Consider the following 16,034-nt stretch of genomic DNA (forward strand, 5'->3'; position numbering starts at 1 on the left):
CACTAATTTTGAGGTCAGTTAGCAAAAAAATATTGGGGCATATTCACAAGAAACTATTGCCGAGTCAATGGCACTTTATCGCAGCCAAAGTTGCAATAAATCCATTGCCCCAGTCACAAGTTGGTGTAAACAGCCCACAGCACCAGTTTACCCGTGATAGCAGCCCCAAAAAACATCGCCACAGAGGCCCCCCGCAACTATCACCAATGAGATCCAGAGTGGACGTTTCCGTGCCAAAATCCGCAACAACATCATATCACAAGATTTTCAACGACCAGCCACATCGCGATAAAAACACAAAACAGGCAATAAGGCACGTTAGCACCAGGAAATCTACACCTGCTCTGACCTGGTGTAAAGTCGGACGGCAGCCTGCACCACAAAAGGGAGACCAGCCCAGTGCCACACCCGAAGGGCGACAGAAGCCATGGAGCCACCCATCATGGGGCCCGGACACCCAAGAAGGCCACAACACCCACCGACACCACCCCCACGACTACCCCTCCCTGGCACCCCCGACCAAAGACATGCCAAATCAGCTACACCTAAACATGCACAAAATAATCCGCCTGACGTCGCACAATCACAACTGGTGACATGCATGTGTCGACACAGAAAAGAGCAGCACACATTCACTTTCGAAGTAACAAATTAAACTTTATTAAAATGAACAGTGAAATGAAATAAAGACACATGGCCGCTCCCCTCGGGACAATCCGTAGATCCCAGCCTGCAAGACAAACATCATGATGAGAAGGTGTGTCCTCCATATATCAAAGGACAGAGAGAGAGCGGAGGGGAGAGAGAGGAAGAGAGGGGGAGAGTGAGGGACAGAAGAAGAAGAAAGCGGACGAGAGAGAGAGAAGAAGAGAGGGGGAGAGAGAGAGAAGAAGAGAGGGGGAGAGAGAGAGAAAAAGAGAGGGGAGAGAGAGAGAGAGAGAGAGAGAAGAAGAGAGGGGGAGAGAGAGAAGAAGAGAGGAAGAGAGAGAGAGAGAAGAAGAGAGGGGGAGAGTGAGAGAAGAAGAGAGGGGGCGAGAGAGAGAGGAAGAGAGGGGAGAGAGAGAAAAGAAGAGAGGGGGCGAGAGAGAGAGAGAAGAAGAGAGGGAGAGAGAGAGACAGTGTCGCCCCTGCGCACCCAGGCCACACTCCTCACCTGCTGCCACTGGTGTGTCTCCAACCACGTGCAGGTATGTATCGCAGTTCACCAGGTCACACAACTGAGTCAGAGCCGCCAGCTGAAACAGAGTCCAGATACATGACTGGCACAGTACACACACCTGCACAAGACAACATCGCCTGCCCACCCATGCACACCCACGCAGAGGCACCCCAACCCCTCCCGCCACCATCGGAGTATGCCCGCCCATGCACACCCAGGCCTCACTGCTCACCTTCTGTCACAGACGTGTAGACGGGAGGTCCCACCACGTGCCGCTGCAAACCACAAGCCACGAGCCCACGGACATGGCACCCTCCACACCATGCAGCCACGGTCCGCAGGCCAACAGGTCTCACGTCTGGTGCTGGGTCTTGATTACTCCATGGCAGAGGACATACCAGTGCACCAGGCACCATCGCAGGCTGCACACCCGCTCAGCCCAATGGGTGCCACTAACTCTGGGATTCCGGAAGAGATGCCACGTGGCGGTAGGCCCATGCTGCCCGCCGGCTCTGGCCTACATTGCGGTCCAGCAGGGCACACAAAACCTGAGCTGTCCGGACCGCCAGAATGGGGCATCATCGCAGGCTGCAAACCCGCTCAGCAGCTTAAGGAAGAGGGGAATGTGACGACGACAAACCCCTTATGTTGGCAGTGTCACATGGCCAGTGATGCCTGTCCCAGAAGGGTGTGGTGTGTGTGCAAACCTGCCCTCAGGGAGTGGCTGTGACATGCTGACGACTGGACCAGTGACCTGCACACCACCAGCGAGTACGCCTGTGACAGGTAGCAATGATGGCCCCCCTTGGTGTGTCATCGGAGTGGTCTGGCCTGCCGTATGACGGACCAGCGCAGGGCTTGCCACAATGACTTGTGGGCTCGAGGCATGGTCTAGTCCATGTCCAGACAAGGAAGTGACTGATGCGTGTGTCCCTGTTGTAGTTTTCACAGGACCAGGTACACAAAATGCAAAGTCACACCCTCTGATTCGCATCCCACAGGATGGACATCATTGACGCAAGGGAAGGCACTGTCCCCATATTCATCCACACATCCATACCTGAATGATGTAAGACATGACACAGCAGTGCGTCACTGGATGTTTATTTGCACATCCAGTGCAGTTATGCAGCTGGAGCGGTACAGGGCAATGCCGAGCACACTACACAATATAGGCCTGTGGAGGGCCAGCCAGAGTCCATCCGGGGATGACATGTACTGCGGAAGAGGAAGGGTACAGTCCGCAGTCTGTCCGCCGTGTCATTGATCGTCGAACAGGATGTCGCAGTCCATGTCGCTGTCCAAGGTGAGTGGATCAGAGTGTATTGGGGGTCAGTGGAAGGTCATGAGGCCATGTGCGACACCAAGTAGAAACAGGCCAGGTGGCGGAAATGAATGCTCGTGCCTCCTGATCACAAACCCATCCATGTCCTCATCCCCGGATGTGTGCCCTGCCCCCCCTGTGGGTGGTGCAGTTCAGCTGCAGCACTGTGTGCCACTGACACATTAAGGGCCTAGGTGGATACATTTGCTGCACTGTGAGGCACTGACACACCAGGGGGCGGGGATGTGGATGGTGTCGGGGCAGCAGTATTCATCAGCACCACGCCTTGTGGTGGCAATGTCATGATGGAGGTCTGCAGGGCATGATAGATCCCAGCTACATTCAGATGATGTGCAGCGGTGTTTGCCATCCTTTCCGCCTCCATACGCACCATGTTCTCCATGAGCCTCCGCATGTGTGTGCTCTTGTGTTAAATCTATATAAAGAATACTTATTTTTAATATACAACTTGTGTGGTGTCCATCTGTAGTGTTGTCACTGGGTTACTGTATGTGTTCACAAATGCTTTACACACTGCCTCTGAGATAAGCCTTTCTACTCCTGCCAAGCTACCAAGGGGGTGAGCAGGGGTTATTTTAGGAGTGTACCCCCTTACCCTGACTAGACACAAGGGTCCCTATTTGTCAAAGGTACCTACCTCTGCCAACTAGAAACCCCTAAATCTAATACTTATAGAGATCACTTAGGCTGAAACATGTCGACCTCCTTTTGCCAACACCAATCAGTTTAAATCCATATTGCTCGCTGCACTGTTTTTAACCTCTACCAGTGCGAGCAAGTGAATAAAGAGTACTGTTTGGCTCACACTAGGTAGTTTTAATCTCACCACTTTTGATTAACTATTCTTTTGCGCTGCGTCCTAACTACACCTTTATCCATCTATGGGATTTTAGCATCCTTGTGAGTACAAAAATACTTGATAAAACACCCCTGAGCTCCCTCCTCACAGTGAGGAGGTTGTAGCCCCCAGTGGGACTAGGATTTCCCATTGAGAGGAGAAACCCATATGATGAAGCATGCCACCTATGGTGGGTGAGGGTATTCATCCTTAAAGGGATTACTCCCCTGTGGAGACTTAGTGAGAACTTAGCCCATCATTCTTTCAGCATTCTGCGTGCCAGCACAGACCCGAGGAATTCTTGTGTTATTGTTATTGGGGAAAGATACCAGCCAATACGAGCCCTGCTTTTCTTTGACCTGCATTTGCTTGATTCTCTGTGTGAGGCCCTTTTTGTTTGTGGACGAACATAGGCCGCTACCATTTGCTTTTTGTTTGTGGACATGCTTTAGAAAACACAGCATTGCCAACAAGCCAATGTATTTTTTTGCAATCACAATAAAGGTGGGCGAAATTGCAAGAGTGAGGTCTGCTACTCTGGTATCTCATATGACCTGTTATAAACTTGTGTGCACTGCTGGCAAAAATAAAACATCTCACAATATACACCCAGGAGACTGATTCGAATAAAAAATGCCCCTTATTGAGATATTTTCGCTGCAGACGAGTCCCTTACATGAAAAACCTATGCAGAATTGCATAATACCAAATTTCACAAAATTAAAAGAATTTTACATAAGGTACAATGTGGAAATTAATTACTTTTTACCATTATATTTGAAATTTCTCTCATGCCTAGTCATGAGAACCAGCACCTATCTCAGCCCCAGAAACGACATAATAGTTGTCTGATAGAGAAGTTACAAAACAAATGTATTTTCGAGATACAAAAGGGTCATTTTACCTTGCTGTACACCATGGGTCCCTGGGATTCTGGGTAGTTTGCAAGAAAAAAGACTTTCATTCTTGATGGGAAGGATTACCAAATACTTAATAATAAATTTCAGATGGGATATGACAGAGACCACTGTGCAATCAATAAACAGGGGTGTAAATAATATAAAATTGTTCACACATGGTGAGGGTTCTGAATGTTTATATGATGAAGTCATCAATATGAGCATAGGGTGTTATTTACTAAGGGTTTGCACCAGGGCCGGACTAGCCATAGTGGGCACAGGGCATTTCCTCGGTGGTGTGCCAGGTTGGGGGCCAGTTTTGGGCCCCTGGGGGCCATTTTTGTTACCGGGCCAGCAGTATTGGCCCCTGTAACAAAATCGGCCGAAACCGGCCCTAGCAAACAGCTCTGCTGTACCCCCCCTCTCACCACTGGGGGCCAGCAGAGCAGTGTGTCAGGGCCGGTTTCGGTTCCCAGTTCGGCCCTGGTTTGCACATGGGCTTGCATGCTGCCCCTTCAAGCTTGTCCAATGGGAAGCAATTCTACTCAATTCTTTTTGTCACTATGCACCACACAAGCACTCGTGCAAAACCTTAGTAAGTAAATCCCCTAACTTCGGGCCACAGATACAGTTTGCTAATTTGCACATTATGTGTCTAAAACATGAGATGTAGCATATGTGGTGTCCATGAAAGATTGTGATAATTCTATCAATCTATGAAATATATTTTGATCTTTAATGCCAGCAGAACATAAATGCATGCAAAAGCTGACCCTTTTCATGTATGCCATTTTTCACTGTGTAGCCATAGTAGATAATACTGGAATGTGTTACTGTAATGCTGGTATTCTACACTAAAAAAAAAAGGGCCTAAACACCACATATTCTACTGCAGTCAGTGGCAGGTGATTAATTCCAGGATTAGCTATAATTACAAACTGTTCCATAAAACATGAACTAAACACAAATGAAGACAAACAAGGTTCTTCTCCTCTCTATTATGTGTTTAAATAATATTACTGGTTCAATATATTTTCAAAAATGTTGGGTACAGTTAGATTTATGACTTTCTGACATGTGACACTGTTTGTTTCCTTCTTGCAAGCTCACTTTTTAGTATCTTGTTTAAAATATTCCAATGTGCAAATCTAATACTATATTACAATGCAACAACACATCAATAACAAGATCACACCCAACATCAAAAAAATTAACACCATAACACAACACACCACAAGACAAAAAAATACAAAATAATATCCCTATACTTTACTATAGGGAGATCTCAATCTCCAGCAAAGATCTTCCTGTAGTAAGGTATAAGTAAAAGGTTTACTAAATCTAAAACAATTGGTAAAAATACAAGGTTGCAAGGAGCCCAAAACATTTTTATTTTTACTTGGAGTACAGTAGAAATACAATCTGCTGCTAGCCAAGGATCCACGACCTGGGCAGTACCTCTTGGGTATCAGGACTCAGTCCAGCAGAGGAGAGCAAAAGGGCTTAGGCAGGTCCAGTTGGTGCTGGTCAACTTGGCAGCTGCAGGGAGGCCTCTGGAAGCTTGGTGTGTCCCTGTGGCTCAAACGGCAGTCAATCAACTGACCCTTTGGGTCACTTCTGGAGAGCCTGGGGTCAAAGCAAGCAGGACCGTTCTGCATTCTTCATACAGCATGGCAGTCCAACTTCTGAATCTTCCACAGGTCCAGGAGTGTTCTGATGAGAGGTTCTGAAGGTGCAACATTTATACCTAGTGCCAGTCGCTGTGTGGAGAGAGATCCATGGCCTACTCTCAAAATAGATCCGGATGGTTCTTCCACTTCCCTTTAGGTTTGGCTCCAAACTGTTTAGGATAACAAAGTAGGGTGTCAGCTGCATTTGCTTGCGACAAAGCAGCCACCCTCAGGAGTTAAGAAGGGGGTGGGCACATTCCTCAGGCTACCCTTTAAAGCTCAGGAATTGCTGAGTACATCCCCCAGGTCATGCTGCTCAGGAGATGAACACCCTGCCCCACACCAAAGGACCTTTTGTCCTCTATCTGTAAGGAATTCACATCACACCATGGGAGATTCATTTCAGTCTGGTGAGCCTGGACATTGGCAGCAAGGCACATTTGGTTTAGGCAGAAAAATGTCTACTGTCTAAAAGTGACATTTTCACAATAGTAACTTAAAATCAGGCTTTACCATTAAAGAAGATTTTAAGTTACAATTCAAATGAGTGCAAGAAGTATTTCTATATCTGTTCCCAAACTTGAGTTATCACTTGTTAAGTATAATAGGGCAACCCATGTAACCCAGTGTTAGTCTGTGGGAGCAATAGCCCTGCTACAGTCAAAAACTACTTAGGAACTTTTTCCCTGTCAAGACACATACAACTTAAACACACATGTCCTACTTTTTAAATACCATGCAACCTGCCCTGTGAAGCCTTTAGGGCCTAACTTAGAGGTGACTTATAGTTATAAGCATTAAAAGGAAGTCAAAATAGCAGTTTAAAATGTATTATAAGCAGCAGTGGCAGACCTGAGATATGTTTTATAGTGCTGTATTTGTGGGTGGCATAATCAGAGCTGCTGCCCACTATTAACATTTAATTTACAGGTCCTGGGCACATACAGCACCATATACCTGGGTCTTACACATGTATTAAATGTGCTAAATGGGTGTATTCAATTTCATCATGTTTAGGAGGGAGAGCATAAGCACTTTATCATGGGGTAGCAGGAGTAACGTCCTAAAAACCTACACAAACAGGTGCAGGAAAGGAAGGCAAAAAATCCTGGGGTGACCCTGCAATTAAGTCCCGGTCCAACAGTCACCTTTCATGAATGTAACCATATCTTAGACAAAGCTGATAGAATATCCTGGAACGCATCTGAATATTCCCATGTTGTTCACCTGGCATCTTTGATTGTGACTCACTCTCAATCTTGTGGACTCCTGCTTTTGCATTCTGGAACACTTTTGCATTGTGACCCAACCTTCCACATACCTTGCAGGCCACATTTTTTGCCGGTCTCCTTAACACATGGCTGATTGCCACACCTAAAACAGACAGTATGCTGTTTCAAGAAAGCTCTGTCACTGAGAGCCTGATTTATGGCTTGGCGGTGGAGTGTATCCTGTCAGGGTGGCAGAGGACATTACACTGCCACTCTGATGGGCTCCCACCTACCAAATGTAGAGATTACTGCCGGCCTAGCAATCATCTCTATAAATTGAAAGGAACCGCCATTACACCAGTTCCTTTCAATGAACTAAATGTTCGGTGGACAACAGCCATCAGCTTTATTGGTTGCCCACCAAACCTGTAGTTTTTTCATGTTTTTCAAAAACAAACCCTCAAAGTGGGAGTTTGGGTTTTAAATATAAAAAAAAATAATGCTTACACTTTTGGAGTTTCCTTCAGGATTATTCTGGCAATGGCTGTCAGGAAAAAATAGACATTACACCATGCAACCTAAACATCGTGGGCAGTGTAATGCCATTCCTCTGATGGATCCTACTCCTTCAGAGGAAGTATTCCATGACAAAGCCAATGGCTCTAATGAAGTGGGCACACATTTTACATACACTGCACTCTGCCCATGGGGTTACCTTGGGCATTCCTTTCAGGTGCATTACATGTAGAAAAAGGAAAGACTGGGACCTGGCAAGTGGGTGCCGTTGTCTGGTTGACTTGGCAGTTTAAGACTGCCCTCTCAGGCACTACAGTGGCAGGTCTGAGACATGTTTGCAGGGCTACTCATTTGGGTGGCACAATCAGTGCTGAAGGCCCTCTAGTAGCATTTGATTTACAGGTCCTGGAGGCCCAAGGTGCACTTAACTAGGGACATGCCCATAAATCAAATATACCAATCATGGATAATCAATCACAATCATATTTTCAACATGGTTCACTTGGACTTTAGGATTGATCAGCAGTGGTAACGTGCCCAAAGCGAAGTCAGAGAATTCCAGGAGGGAGGCAAACAGTCTGGCGATAACCCTGCAAAAAGGGTCAGGTCCAACACACCTCAAAAGGAAAAATACGTTGATGATATCAATATGCATGATAAAAATACACAAAGGATACACTATGTTTAGAACAATAAACATGAAGCAGTAATAGAAGAGAAGAAAAATTAGTCAGGTTCCACTTTCAAATAAATGTACACAATTGTTTTATGACAAGGACCACTGAAATTGTGTGATTATTGAATTACCACACTGGCCACATAATACACTTTCTGATAAATAATTATCATATTTAACAAAAGTGTCTCTAACTCAAAAGGATCAAAAGATGGTAAAGCAGGTGCTACACATAGTGCTGTAAAGTAGCAGCCCGTCACAAAGTTTAACTGGCCAGGTTAGAGTTGCTGATTGCTTTATTCCAATGTTAAACTGATACAAATGAGGTAAAACCTTTGTCCAGATAATAATAATGTGTGTCAAAATGATAAAATATTAAAACAGTGCTACAACAGATTTTGGCTCAATAAGCAGCATTATTTGCCTTTTATTGACGCATAATTTAGGGAACTCTGCTGCACAATTTATTCCTACTTTTCAGCATAACTTCAGTGGCATTGATTATAATCCACCTGTGGTATCTCTCTCACTCTAACATCACATTGGCTAAACAGAAACGCTGGATTTACCCCACTGAAGGACAAAAGGGAGACATTTTCTGAGTAACTTGAAAAAAAGCTGAGTGCTATTGCTTAACAAAGTCAGATATTTTGTGTCAGCTCACTCTCTGAATCATACTTTTTTAAACAATCTTCGAGCCTAGCCACCTAATTAATTCTTTGTTGGTCACTGAAGACACATGTATTCTTTAAAATTGATTTTTTTAAGAGAGAAGTTCCTAGATTTTTCTGCCTGATTTGGACAAAAGTAGTAATGGTGATTCCCCTAGAAATGGCAGACTACCCAGTACATCTCCAGCTGTGTGAATATCCCATTCTTTTAGCTCAGGAGGTAAATCTTCAAGCAGTGGCGACTATTCTGCCTCCTCTGTTGATCAACTCATGTTTCAGAATTACCTCCATCAGATATGGTGCAGGGTTATTCACACAATCTAGACAGAGTCATCAGTGTAAGGAAGATTATTATGGGGTGGGCAGTCACCCACCTTAAGGAATAAGGACACCAACTTGTCATGGTACATCCCAAAGTCACTAAATTAACCTTAGTTCAACACCTTGGTAGCTATGGCACAGAGCAGGCAAGCTTAACTTGGGGCAATATGCAAAGCACTTTCAGAGTATCAAAATAGTAATAAAGTCAAAACACTAAGCAATAAAAATCACAAACCGAATTAGAAAAATAGAGCAACATTTAAAGAAAATTACACCAAAACAACACAAATTCCAATAAGGGGAATTAGAGATATGACTTTCAAAAGTTTTAAAAATGGTTCCAGAAAGCACTAAGCACCGATGATAATCTTTGGAATACAGGGGCCTAGGGGCAATTTCAGGCTGACTGTGATGGAGCATGGTTCGGGTACCCTAAGAAAAACTGTCTTGATCAGAGATTTTACCTTTTGGTTTAGTCTTTTTCTATGGAGCTTAAAATCTTTCATCACGGCAAGCCTGAAGCTCTAACTGAGGAAGGTGTATCAAAATTGGGCCCCTTTGCCATGAGGTCCTACTGAGGGCTCTGGAGATTTTCGAAGGCATAACATTTTCAATGTCCCAACTATTGAGGGTTTTTGGAGAAGCTTCTCTAGATCACATGTAAGGCGCCCAGGACCTGAGGGAAAGCAATTAGAGGCCAGGACTCACTCCAGCACAGCTGCCAGCAAGGTCTAGTCCAGGTCCAGTTTGTACTAATAACCTGCCAATGTCAGCAGAAAGGCTTCATGCAGCTTGTTGTGTCCGAATAGCCACACACGAGGTCAGCCAACTCACCCTTGGAGTTCTCTTCTTTGCCCCTGTTAAAAGAAGGAGTAGGTCCAGTGCTACAAGGCTCCCCTCAGGTCACAAACAGCAGGTTCCGTCCACTTCTTATCTTCCACAGTCCAGAAAGTGTTCTGAGGAAAGTATCTGGGGTGCCACCTTAATTGTTGACACTAGATTGGGTAGGGGGTGACTCCTGGCTCCTCCTTGACTAATGAGCTAAAGGTTCCCATGGACAGCCTTACCCACTTTGCCGAAGTTCCTGATTGTCCTACTACAAAGAATCCCACAGTGTACCTTACTCCTAAATTTCAAAATGGAGAAGCCCTTTCTCCCTTGTGCACAGCCTTTGATTCTGAAGGTGGTTCCCCTCCCACTGGGTTTGGTGCCAGCCTGGCTGGGGGATCAAAAGGTTGCCTTCTTCAGGTCGCAACTTACATTTATTTGTAAAGCTTTCTTTACAAAACAATTAGGTTCCTTAGGTCCATCCTAACTGGTCTGGAAGAAAAACACCTCCCCACACCCAGGCCATTGTTCCTTCTCTGGAAGTAGTTTTAACACCACATTATGGTCAACCACTTTCTGGTCAGCTTGCCAGCAGGCTAATGCAAATTAGCCATCAGGAGCATCGGACAGGGAAAAAGTAACTTTCTAAATATTGCCTTTCCTAATTAATTGTTAAAAACCAAATTCAGCAATGAATTAGACTTTTAATAACTATGAAAAACATCTTTGAATTATTATTTTAGCTGTTTCCTGTCAAAAGTTAAAGATATAAGTTTAGAATCTGTACAATTACATTTTCTAGGATTCAGCTACAGCTCTGTCAGTGAAAATAGCTTTTGGGCCTAGTCACTGGAGGAATATGGCAGTTTTAATTTCACACATGTTCCACTTTTTAATATCAGGCATCCTACCTTGTGAGAAAAACGTTTTACTTAGGAAAGACTTATTAATATTTAAAGGCAGACTTTCCCATGTGACATCAGGTTTCTACGCTGCCACAGTGAGGCCACATATGGTGGGCTTGAATAAATGTTTTCAATGAAAAGAAGTTGATGAATTGGGATGCAAAAATTAGGAAAAAAAAATATTTACCTAGTAGACTCGCTTTCCACAAAGCGAAGTTGCACTATGCAAACAATTTCATGAACTCGCATGGCATTCCCAGTAGAATACCTAGAAACTAGTGCAACATTTATGGGGTATTAGTTAGAGTATATGGCATTTGCCAAAACATATAATTATACACCAATACATATGAGTAAAGTATGGTTGTAGCATTCCAAGTATGCTTTGTCAGTTTGGCCCATTAACTTTATGTCCCTTATCCAAGCTTCCATAGGGCCCAAGAATCTATTTTCCAACATGTTTGAGTCAAAGGCTTTTTAGGTTTGTCCTCACCTGTCCTTTTAATAGCTTGGCAGAACTCAAAGCTAAACAGTACAAATGTTGTGATAGATGAAGTATACATGCATAACAGAGGACAAGTAATCCATATTAAGCTATCGTAAACATTCAGTCTGGCAAGGAGAATTTTGAAGCAAGCATTGGCAAAGCCTAAAGGCCTAGTGTTAGACACAAAGGCTTTTCACTTTATCAATGATTGTTTTGTTTTGTCATGTTTTTTTCAAAACAGTATTGTGGAAGCTGCTGGGCCCTCATCAATCTAAAAAAAAACAACACTAAAGCAAAAATATTTTGTAGCTTCAAAAAGCACACGTCATGATAGTGGCCACTAACATTTTAAACAACTACTCTGTGTGTGGGTATGCTCCAAGTGAAAGAGAAAAATGCAGTTGCTCATAGTCAAGTTAGCCAAAGGATGAAGTGTGCTAACCCACTTCTCATGTTGACTGTTGTAATGGGCGGAACAAAAAGGAATTACATAGTAACAGAGCAATGGATAAAAAGGGCTGTCTGAAATCCCCTATAAGAAAGTATATGATACATATAATTTTAGTTCAATTAAAAGATATTGACTAACACCAGACCTAAACAGTAGGAATTTATTATCTAGTATTGTTCAACTATTAAAAGAAGAAAAGGGAACCAAATAGCCTAACAGTGAAGAAAGTAATCAGAACTGTACAACAAGTCTGAAGGCTTTTTTAAATAAGAAATGTTTTTTGAGGACCCGCAAACACAATAGCAAAAAGTAAATGTTTGAGAAAGTGTGAGAGAATGGGTGAAAGTCAACTCAAGGGGAGTCTAAGAGGGCATAAGTGATTCAGCCTACTGTTGTTTTGTGTATATGTATACTCAGGGACTTTGGAGTAATTGCTGATGTAGGTGCCAGTGACCCTGCTTCTAATAGGACTCCAAAAGTTTCTCTAAGCTATCATTCATAGTTTTTGCAGAGATTAATTTTCCTTTTTAGATGATGCATGGATTTTTTTAGTTTAACCCATTAAAATAGTCCATTATCTCACAAAACCACCATTTCTAAATTATCAGGTGTATCCCCTGATTCCAAATGCCATGTATGCCCTTGAAGTGCTTTCCACACAAGAGTAATATGGACACTGTGGAGCGGGATATTTCTCACTGAAAATGTATAGTTACAAGTGGAGTTGCTGCCTTCTGTCCAAATTCCATGCATGTTGAATTCACCAGACATTATTCCCTTAGAAAATTTCAACATATTTAACCTGCCAAAATGAACCTGGTGAACATTGTCAGGTGGGTGGGATGTTTGCAGCACAGCTTATAATTCTCATCCCTAAACAAAGTGCACAATTGGGGTTTGGACTAGGATAAGAATTTACAGGCCAAACTGCAGTTAGGGACATAGAGAGAAGTTGATACTTGTGATCTGGTTAACAATGACTATTGTACATAATAAAACTTCCCCTCTGAGTTGAGAGTTAGTTGTTCAAATCTGTCTTGTCCAAAGTAGAGAGGAGAATGCAGTTAGACTGCAAATGCTTGCCACTGACATACAGAAAGTGTGAAAACTGCCCACCAATGGATGGTCTTGCTGTGCTCTGTACTCCTAACACAAAATAAATACATCATATTAGTGTGGCTGCTTCTATGTTTCTGATATCTGTTATGCTAGACATTGAGGAAATATGAATTTTGTGATCAGTTATGTCCCCTATCGTAGACCCCAACGGCTCCATGTACATGCTATAAGTACATGTATGTTCCCTCCTGCTCCAGTTTTGAAGACGCAAATATATGTGCGTCCACCGTCAACATGTCCTCTTTCAGATCCACCATGAATGGGTCAGATATTCCATTCCTAAGTATGAAAGGCCACCGACTTTATGTGGTTCACTTTCCACATTTTACAGATTCAGGCGAGTAGGCCCGAATTCTGTCATCAAGCCTTTTCCTGCCTTCTGCCTCTGAAAGCTCCAGTCTGAGCCTGCATCTGTGACCATGAACTTTGTCACTCCCTGCGCGGCTAACGGTGCCTGATCCAGCCCGTCACCTGCCAAAAACTGTATTTCACCTTCAAGATTATCTCCTCCGCCCCTCATCCGATGCATTCCTGTCTAGCAGTTTAGGTAAACATTCCTCCAGCTACCGTGCAAAGGCGCCAGGCCTCGCTGTCCTCATGCAAGTAATTCATAGCCCTGTTACCATGGAATATTCCTACCCCCTCGCATCTAGTGTAGACACTTAGATGCTTGTACACGCACTAACAGTCAGTATAGTCAGTATAGAATAAGATTCTATCCTAAGAGACCTCTCTTTTTGGATAACGTAGTTCTCTAAACATAGGATATTAGATATGATTTGGGATTAGGTTGACATAACCCCAGACTTCTGTCTCCACATGTAGAGCTAAATGTCAAGTCCCTTTCTCCCTCTAGTTGTGCGTCAATCACACGTCATGCGGCTGCGCACGCATCTCTGCCAAATATTTCTGCTGACATTGCAGGATTCTCTTATGGATCCACCCACTTGTGACATCATATATAATGACGTTGTCTAGTTACGCCTATTCTAGTTACGCATGCATAGTTTATTTTGTCTTATCAGTTGATACGCCTACTGCATCTGTTTTACTGTAATGCCTTTTCTATAAAAATGATTACCTGTCAATAATATATGCCCTTCCTTCCTGAACTTTTGTGGTGATGGAATAGAACGCCAACAATTCGAATTGTATTCCTTTGTATAGGAATAAAGCCTTTTTAAACCTCTAATACCACGGATTCTGCCTCTCATTTTACTGAGTTATTCTTAATAGACTTTACCGCATAAAAAATAGTACCGGTAACGAAATATTTACCACATAAATTGGCGCCCGAACAGGGACACTTTCTCATCTCACGCGCCGGCGGTGCGTTGCAGGCCCGGTCTCCTGCCACAGCTGAACGGACAAAAACGCGTACCCGCAGGATTTCCTGTATCTCCCTCCGGCCAAGCGGGGACGACTGAGGCTGCGATCAACACCCAGACGAGGCGGTGAGAAGTGCGAAGTATCCCGACCAGAGCCTAGCTGAGAGAGCAAGATCCGAGGTATACAGAGACCCGCCAGGTTCCGAAGTTCCGAGTCCAGTCCGGTCCAGTCCAGTTTCAGTTCCGTTCCGAGGCCTTCCGTTCCGAGCTACCCGGTGAGTACCATTACCGGGGAGGCATTTAACGTGCACTTAGTCTGTGCCGGTCAAGACGGGTTTGGGTACACAAATCCGGTCTGCACTGTTTTAGCAGTGTATCTGTACTGTTTAGCAGTATATATAGTATGTTTTGCATATAAATAAATATAAATAAGTATTATCTAGTGTCAGTATTATGTCAGTAACTAGTTTTCTATTAGTTATCATTGTTCGTAAAATTGTTGAGTGTTAAATGTTTTGAAATACGTTCTATATACTGTGGTGTGAATGACTGTTCATTATTGTGTTTTTATAAAGTGTGTTCTAGTAATAAGGTTTAAAAATGCCACTCTTCTCGAAACTAAGACAGATCAAAACTAGAAAAGGTATACTCGAAGAAGCCGTTCCCATCCCACCTAGGGACACTCCAGGGTACTTTATGTATCATAAGCATGGTCTAGATGCCGTATTATTTCTTGATTTATGGGTGGACTACACCAAAGAATTACCAGAGAGTCAGAGATGGCCCGCAGCGGGGACCTGGGATACAGATTGCATCATGAGAGTAGAAGAAGAATTATGGAAAAAGAAAGCCAGACAGTCACAGAAAGATGCCATTGAATTATGTCGTAAAGAATCATATAGACGTACAGAAAAAGCACTCAGACAGGAAGATAAAGGTAGAGAAAATTCAAATAAAACCCGAGAAAATCTATTACTTGAGGAAGGTACCCGAGTAAAATCAGAACAAGTAGACAGACAAAGAAACGTCCTTATGAATGGTATGTATCCACTTCTGGCCGAAGGGTTACCTAAGGCTACTCCGGAAATACCAAAAGACTTGCCACCTCCATTGTTCCCGATAAAAGCACATCCCAAGGGGCATCCCAGAACCGCAGAAGATGTTTTCCTTTCCTCTTATTTAGATGACGCTGCTCCCGAGTATGCTAATACCGCACCACATAGACCGCTTGCCGATGATGCTCATCGCCAAGACTCTCCGTCTGTACCTCCACAACAACAAGCTCCGACACACATTCCGACAAGCACATCTGTTTCTACAGCTTTTCCCGCAACGACGGTTGCTGTCTCGCCTTCAACAAATCCTTTTACGTCCAGCACCCCAGACGGTGCTACAGGAGGTACGACAGACATTTTTTCTACGCCACCCAGAGGAAATAAATTTTCCCTTAGAGAATTAGCACACCAACGTACGCCCAAACTAGCAACTCCCGACATGCTCAAGGAACTTCTAGTAGATTGTAGATATGATCCTGTACCCGGTAAACGGGACGAAATGCTGCTGTCATCATTACGTATTCGACGAGCCGCAATATATTTAACGAAGCTACC

The 16,034-nt window shown here is 43.8% G+C and overlaps 1 protein-coding gene across 10 annotated transcripts in view; it reads left to right on the forward strand.

Annotated features, from left to right (window-relative positions):
- Window positions 1–16,034, forward strand: part of MYT1L (myelin transcription factor 1 like) — a 1,127,044-nt gene that overhangs the window by 422,775 nt on the left and 688,235 nt on the right. The gene's annotated exons all lie outside the window — the stretch shown is intronic.

Source organism: Triturus cristatus, chromosome 6, assembly GCF_964204655.1.
Source record: "Triturus cristatus chromosome 6, aTriCri1.1, whole genome shotgun sequence".
NCBI lineage: Eukaryota > Metazoa > Chordata > Amphibia > Caudata > Salamandridae > Triturus > Triturus cristatus.